This window comes from Copadichromis virginalis, linkage group LG1 (assembly GCF_057382275.1).
Source record: "Copadichromis virginalis isolate Kocher_CV1m ecotype Utaka linkage group LG1, C_Virginalis_male_GT1.1, whole genome shotgun sequence".
NCBI classification, from domain to species: domain Eukaryota; kingdom Metazoa; phylum Chordata; class Actinopteri; order Cichliformes; family Cichlidae; genus Copadichromis; species Copadichromis virginalis.
In genome coordinates, this window is record NC_140618.1 from 38,736,888 (window position 1) to 38,744,863 (window position 7,976).

Here is a 7,976-nt window from a genome sequence, read left to right on the forward strand (position 1 = left end):
AGTGAAGGCAGCAGGAGCAAAGTCCTACTGCTGCTAGCGCCTCTCACACTCACACACACACACACACACACACACACACACACACACACTGCACAGAGAACCTTCTAACAAGTGATGAATAATTAAATGCTGCTCTTTAAAACACACAGGAGAAGAGTTCACCTGTTTTATTAAAAAGACAGAGATGAGAAGCAGGGTAAAAGAGACGGTGGGCAGACAGAGACACGAGCAGCCAAAAGGTCGGACTTTTTAAACGCTTACTCCAGTTTGTCTGGGAGCTCTCCTTTGTAACAAACACAGAGGACAGCGCAAACAAAAGAGAAACTGACGACATGGTTCATCGGACAAATGGCAAACTGGACAGTGTCTCTGGAAGGAGGCAGCAAGATTAGAAGGAAGCAGAAGCGGCCAAGTGTTTAAAGAAGTAACAGCTGTCACAACGGGATCCCAGAGGTAGACGCCATAGTTTTCAATATCATACTATGACAAATACAGGCTTTTTTTGTGTTCCAGATTGGGTCAGGAGTTGGAATTTACGAGTTACCAGCTGGAAGCTATCGTGTGTTTGAGATTCGCTAACCCATATGAAGAGCACTGACCAGGCGCTGAATGTGCTACAGCTGTGGACAAATTAACAAGTACTGCTAGTGATGCATGAAGGGCTCTACCTTTGCTAAGAAGCAAAACAAATCATGTTTCTGGTGCCTCTGGGTGCAGTTCCAGAGTGAGGTTAAAAGGTGCACAAGGCAGACTAGAGGATGGGCAGTAATGCTGTTGCTGTATCAGAACTAAAAAGGAGGAGATTTAGAAAAATGTAGGTTTTCCCTGACTTACAATCATGAGCTCTGGGGAAATAACTGGAAGAACGGGACTAAAGAATCCTGAGGAGAAAAACAGGATTTCATGTGGCCTCATGAGCGCCACAGGAGGAGATGGGCATCTAGACTATGTTGAAGAGCTTGCTGTCCTGCCTGGATGCCCATCCAGACTCCATGCAAGTCACAAAATAAAATACAAAGCTGAGCATCTTGCAAAAAACACTTGATCCTGCAGTTCCCCTCAGCTCAACATACCACTCCCAGGTCTTTTGTTTGTTTGTTTTTTTAAAGAAAAAAACCCCATCTTGACTGGTGTTGTGTTGGGACCACTAGCACCTAATCGGCTCAGGTCCATTTGTGTTACTTGTTAGTGTTTCCGATCAGGTAGCAGTCCCTGGTACCAGGTTCTTTTTTAGTACTTGCTCGGCTGGAATCACAAGTGATCCGAGTCGATCTGAAAATGTGAGATCAACAGACTGCAAGCCAACAACTGACCCATCAATGATGTCACTCGATGAGTCATGAGAGTGGCTTGTTCCCAAAAATCAAAACTGCTCATTTTGAAATTCGGCAACGATAGAAATGGCTGCACAAAGACCGACACCATGGTCACCGACTCACAAACACCCAGACGTCCTCCATTGTTCCGTTGCATTTGTTTTGCAAGCAAAGACATCACAGGACTTTCGGCTGTAATGAGCCAGGCGCACTGAGGTGGTCGCTCAGTCATAATGGAAAACAACAGAGACCGAGCAGAGTCGAGTCAAGCTGGGAAGGTACTAGTGGAAAAGAGGCATAAGCGATTCCTCAGTCCAGAGCTTGAACCAAATACAGAACAATTTCTGTTGCACTGACCCCAAGTGGCCAAAAGAAGAAGAAAGAAAATAATAAGCTTAAATTTTGTTTTAAAAAAAATTGTAAATATTAACACAAAGCAGCTGTGATTGAACTTTATACCTGAAATAAAATGTTTCTCCCTTTCATAATCTTTATTCCACCTGTGTGATATTTCATTTATGCCAGTCCAGGTCAATCTGGCCACACCTCTGGTTACTGGTAGTGAACCAAGTTGCATTTTAGTTCTCCAGATCCTCCCCAAGTCTGTTTCAGATGAACCATGAACCACTGAGGACAAGGGTAGCAGCTTCAGAACATTTATCCATTCACAGTGCAGCCAAACCAGAGGTCAGTGGGCACATAGTCATAAAGACATTTTAACAGGCTCAAGCAGCACTATGCTTTAATATTCAGACTCTCACATAGATAAAATAAATAAGACGCTATCAATAATACAATATGCACGGTCAGCCTTATCATACCGATGTATCTATGTCTTCATTATTGCCTGCAGATTATATTCACATTAACTGTCTGATACAAACTGTAAAATTACTAAAACAGAAAAAACAAAAATAAGAAAAAAGAAAAAAATTTAATTTATTCAAAACGAGAAAAAATAATGAGCAATGCAATTTACAGAAAGAAAATGCTTAAGCAATTCAGATAGCTGCAAATTAACTTTATGTCCAAGCACAGGCTGTCTGTAACTCAGTGCCTTACTTTATAACAAAGCCTCATATTTTAAAAGAACGGCAAAAACATGTCATATATTTGACTAAAAATCGTTTTGTGTTTGTTTTTAGTGGGCTAGCACTCCAAATGTACTCAAAGTTCAAGAGCTTCAAATATGAAATAAAGCGCGCTGCAGAGGTCTGGTGGAGCCAGCTGTGCGTTCTTTTTTATTTAAGGATTATGCATCCACGCAGAAACTAGGACGATGTTCGTGACCTTAGGATTTGAATGTTATTCAGCGTGATACAATGTGTAACGGCTCCATCGAGAGGCACACTGCGAATTTAAAGTAATAGCATGAAGAAGTGGAAGGTGATGTGTGTGCGCGCACAGGAGTAATGGTGGTGCGTGTGTGTGTGTTTGGGGAGGGAGGGGGGGGTCTGAACATGGCTCAGAGAAAAAGAATGTTGCTCAATTACACCTTATCCACCAATCAAGTCACATGGAGATGACTTAGGCACGCGCGCGCTCGATCACAGACATAATCCACGACAGGCAGCATTACACGTCAGTAACATCAGAGATTTGAAATGTTGGCTGTGATCCCTCCTGAGTCACATCACAGCCCGCTGCTGCTCGATCTGCCACACGGAGTGCAAACCTCCCTTACCTGCGTCTCAACTTCTGCTCGCTGTTACTTCCACTGTTCTGCTGTTCTTGGCCGCAGTCGCTCTATATCCTAATCCAGCGGATTTGTAAACCATTCAGAAATCCGTTCAGAGTCGAGCGGAGAGCTCAGCGGAGGACGAAGGAGCAGGTGGCATCGTCTCCGGTCCAGAAAGCGTGCCTGTGTGTAGTGTTTGTGCGTTTGGGGAGAGACGCTCCACGTTAACGGCTCAGTAAATCTGTCCTCACACGACGGAGCGACGAGGAGAGCCAGGTGGTCGAGCACGAATCCCGCGCCGAGGTTGCCGAGCTTTATCGGCCGAGTCCAGCCTCAGAGCGCTGCACCCTGTCTGGGTAAGAAGCGCGGGGGCGCTGCGGCTGTCAGATCCGGTCTCTATCGGTTCGCCACACGCTCGTGAGCAGAGGAGTACCGACGATCCCTCCTTCTCTCTGCTCCTCCTGAAAAATAAAGGGAGGTGGGCAGTCTTCAGCAGCCCCCACCCCCTCCTGTCCCCCGACATGAGGACAAACTCCGCCCTCCCCACACAAGCTCAGCCAATAGGAACCCTCTCGCTTTCTCTCGGCCACACACCCTCTCTCTCTTTCTCTGGCCGATTCGGCGACACAAAGGCTCCGGCTCCTTTCCAGGAGCCGCCTGCAGTATTCATCCTCTAAAAGGAGTAGACACGTACTCAGCCATACTCATTGAGCCGCACAACCACTTATGTCACCTGACCAAAGCACAATAAAGGGATTTCACAGCGTTTTAAAACTCGCTTGCAACCTGTAGCTCAATTCAGTGCACAAGCATTTGACAAAAATAAACCCTGGAAGCAGATTCAACAAGTTCTGTCAGGGAACATCTGAAGAGCAAGAAGATACACAAGTGCAATATGAGATGTAATGCTCTGCTCTCTCTGGGTTTTCTAAGACTTTATCTTGAAATGCTTGGCGTTATCAGCTCGGTGTTGTTGGTATTTCTACATAAACTAGCTTTCTGTTCAGAAAAATGAAGCCAAGGGCCTTAAACTTCTATTTATTTGTAGGCCACCAGATGGTAATAGCTTTGGTACAAAAGTTCTACAGAGGTCTGCCGGGAAAGGGCTTCTTCTTGACCTCTGTAATTGCTTTGCAATGTTGCAGCCCCTTCCTTGTCTTGTCTTCTTTGTCACTTTGGGTCATACCAAATAAAAATGCAGTCTAATTTGTTAATGTTGGTCATGTTTCAAAAAGTAGGATTAGCCATGTTATCTTGTGCTTGCTCATTGGCTTCAACAACTTCCCATCACAAAAAGTGCTCAGTATTTGAGACTGTCCAAACCAAGCAGCGGCCTCCAGAGCTGCACTTTAATGGTCACTTTTACTGATTAAGGTTCCTAACTGGGTGAAGTAACCCAGAAGTATCGTCATGGCAGCCTAAGTGTAAGATGATGGTTCTGTAAATAAAGATAAAAAATAAAGTGAACTGAAGGTTTTAGTGTAACTCAGTTTGACTTGGTCATGGGCTCAGTTTGATACTATATGACCATCTTTCAGGATTTTAATGATTTTATTTGACAAGTTAAAGTGGATAATCACCTCCTAGTAAGAAAGAATATACGAGGGGAGCATGCATATTCATTTTACTGAACTAAAACAAAAGCCAAGCAAATAAACTGCATTCCCTCCACTGTCACTTGAGGCTCGCTTCAACAGTGAATTCATATAGATTCCATTGTTAAAATATTCACTAAGCACTTTTGGTCTCAGCGGCATTTCCCTCCTTCATAACAACTTCCTGAGGAATTTCATTAACACTTATTCATTTGTATTTTCCTGAGGCTTAGAGTTAGAGGCCCGACTGCTCTGCTTGCTGGCATGAATTCAGCTCTACTAATTGAAGTAGCTGAACTGGACTTCTCGTTTGTGTTTCTGTTTGTGTTATTGGTGCCTTTGGAGAATTTCAAAGGGAATTATCTGAATTAAAGAAAAACTTAAAGCAACCGATTAGCTTAAGTTTTTTAAGTTTATGAAGCTGAAGACTATCAGCACTCCAATATTTAGATTTCAGTTGACATGTTCCATTTAACTAAAATAAAAATAAAATGTTTAATAATTAAATTTATAAATATTTAATAACTAAAACTTTTCATTCATGTCTCCCATGTCAATAAGTTAATAATTTAAAAGGAACGAGTACAACAGAGTCATGTTATCAGTTTAAGAAAACTAAGTGTATTGTATTGTTCATTTTTGTAATCTTTTTAAATTAAACAAAACCCAAAGATCTATATGTGGGAAACTCAAAAACATGTAGAAAAAACACAAAATGTAGAAAAAAATCAATGCACCGAATACTGCAAAATTTAAAAGCATAAGTACATTTCTTCCGTTCACCAATAACACACTGTATAGTTAATATTCAAGAAAAACACTTCTGACTGACTGGTGTCATGGCAGGGTGTTTACCACTGGGTGGCTGTAGCTCAGGAGGTAGAGCAAGTCACCTACTGATAGGAAGGTTAGTGGTTCAATCCAGAGGTGGCCCACACATGGGCCAGCATGAGGCCAGTTGCAGGCCCTGTGCTGGCCCATGTGTGGGCCACCTCTGGCAAACCTGATCTGGGCCACCAAAGGGCCGTTATTCTTTGCGGTATGTGGGCCTTGTGTAAGAACATTGTGTAGGCCAGATCCAGGCCATACCAATTTTGCTATGTGGGTACCTGCTTGGTTAACATTTATATTCAAAACAATGACATTCACAAAACCAGTGGATGCATCAATTTTTTATGAGGGACATATGTACGTGACGCAAATTTAGTTTAAGATAAGATAAGATAAGATAAAACTTTATTAATCCCTCGGGTGGGTTCCTCTGGGAAATTCGGTTTCCAAAAGCACAGCACAGACAGAAGTTACAGTTACAGAATATTATATATATATATACACACACACACACACACACACACACACACACACACACACACACACACACACACACACACACACATATAAATAAATACAGAGACATATATAAATAAAATATACGAAGGGGATAAATAGAATAAATAGGAATAAAAATAAAAATATAAGTGAATTGCACATTTCAAGTATGGAGTCTATTGCACCGTTGACTATTAACAAAAGTATTGCACAAAAGGTATTGCACAGTGAGGTGAAGAGGCACTACAGCTTAGTTGTTCCCCCCTCCTTTGTCCACCTGTTTGTTTGACCCAAATAGCTTTGTTGAGACCGAACAGTTTAATCTGTCTTGAACAGCTTTGCATGGTTTACAGTTCAAAATAATCCTTATTTAGCTCATCCTCCGCTGTCTGAAACAAGCAGTTTAAGCTTCAAGTCAAATATGTTCTGATTGGCTGCCCTTCATAAACAGAAGATTTAAGCAAGTAGGACCTTTGTGCTCACAGCCACAGCAGTGTGCCGGACTTTATTCAATACGTTTTGACTTACATAAAACATAGCCAAGGGTAAAAAAGACGTTCCCCATGAAGTTGATAAAAAATATTTTCTAGATTCATTTTGCATTTATTTGGATTATGTGAATACGAAACAACTGACACACATGATCACACAGCATGACCACAGTTACATAGAAAGCAAACAGTTACTTTATTGTACAAACCAGATTTTACATTACTGAGAAACCATCTTTTCAAGGCCATTATGAAGACGTGAAGCGTTTTCGTTTTAAAGGAAGGTTGCATCACAATACAGCTGCAGAACAAAAGGAATGAATGCTTTTCCAAAACTAAATGAAATAACCGAATCCTGTAATAACATGAACACACATGCATATTTTTTAAGAGATAACAGGTCAGTCTGCTCTTTCTGAATACTTATCGCTGATTTTTTTTATCCGTTTAATTTTATTTTTATTATCAAACTTTAAATTAAAAGTTTCGTTTGCAAACAAACACCTTGCCTAACAATTGCACAACATATTATTAACAAACAAATATATATAAAAGAAACTATATGTATCTTACAACTAGAGCTTAGCAGTTTTATTTATTAAATGAATATGACTTATTTGTGAAATTTGAAACTAAGTTTTTAGATAATATTTCAATGTAAACGTACTAATTCAGTTTCTTTAAAATAAAGAACCCTTCACATTTACTGAGTTATAGGCTATTTCTCGTGTTATTTTATGCATTTAATTCACAGTATATATTTTCAGTTTTCTTCATATGTCATTTAATTAAAAATAACTGGAATATTTGGTTACATATATATTAAAAATTCTATTCAATGATGGATTTTTTTCAGTTTTAATTACTGTCCAGTCTGAAGCCCACAACAAACCAAAACCGTGCCTACAATTGTCCCAGAAAACTGCAGTCAGTTATAGTCTGAACACTACAGACAGCCAGGTCTAAATAAGCCCTGTCTTTATGAATTATGAAGCACTTTGGACTAAGGGACTTTCAAATTTAGTTTAAGATGACTCAGGGAAATTCCTTTAGCTTTGAATCATCCCATTTTGCATCAGAGCAGAGAAGAGAAAAATCAGATTAAAAAAATATAAAGTACAAGTGTCAGCCAGTTTTACACATCATTGTGGATATAATGGTTCTGACTGAGCTCCCCACAAGGCTGGACTGGGACAAAAAATGGCCATCTTGACTAGAGACCGGCCCCCCAGGTATTACAGGAAAAGGCATAAAGCTTTTGAATGAAAACAGACACTGTTGTGAAAGTGATGTACACAGTCTTGTTGGTATATGTATGATTTATATACATTTTACGTCAGATAAAAACTTTGGTTGTAATCTTCAGATAATTATTTAATAAAAGCGAGAAATTTTAATGAGAATAAGAACATATTTCTTTGTGCCCCCCTCTCCCTGTTAATGCCCTACCTGGCCCCCTGGCAAAACTTTGCTAGACCCGCCCCTGCACAGTTACCAGCTGTCAGCTACTTAGAAAAGGATCCTGGTGTTTTTTGTCTCTCAGAAACAGTTCATAACTTCTCTTCAA

The 7,976-nt window shown here is 40.6% G+C and overlaps 1 protein-coding gene across 1 annotated transcript in view; it reads right to left on the bottom strand.

Annotated features, from left to right (window-relative positions):
• Positions 1-3,449, bottom strand: part of large2 (LARGE xylosyl- and glucuronyltransferase 2) — a 137,190-nt gene extending 133,741 nt beyond the window's left edge. Inside the window, exon 1 of the mRNA XM_085461828.1 lies at positions 3,001-3,449. The gene's annotated coding sequence lies outside the window, so the exon portion shown is untranslated. The remainder of the gene's footprint in view (positions 1-3,000) is intronic.
• Between the last annotated feature and the right edge of the window lie 4,527 nt (positions 3,450-7,976).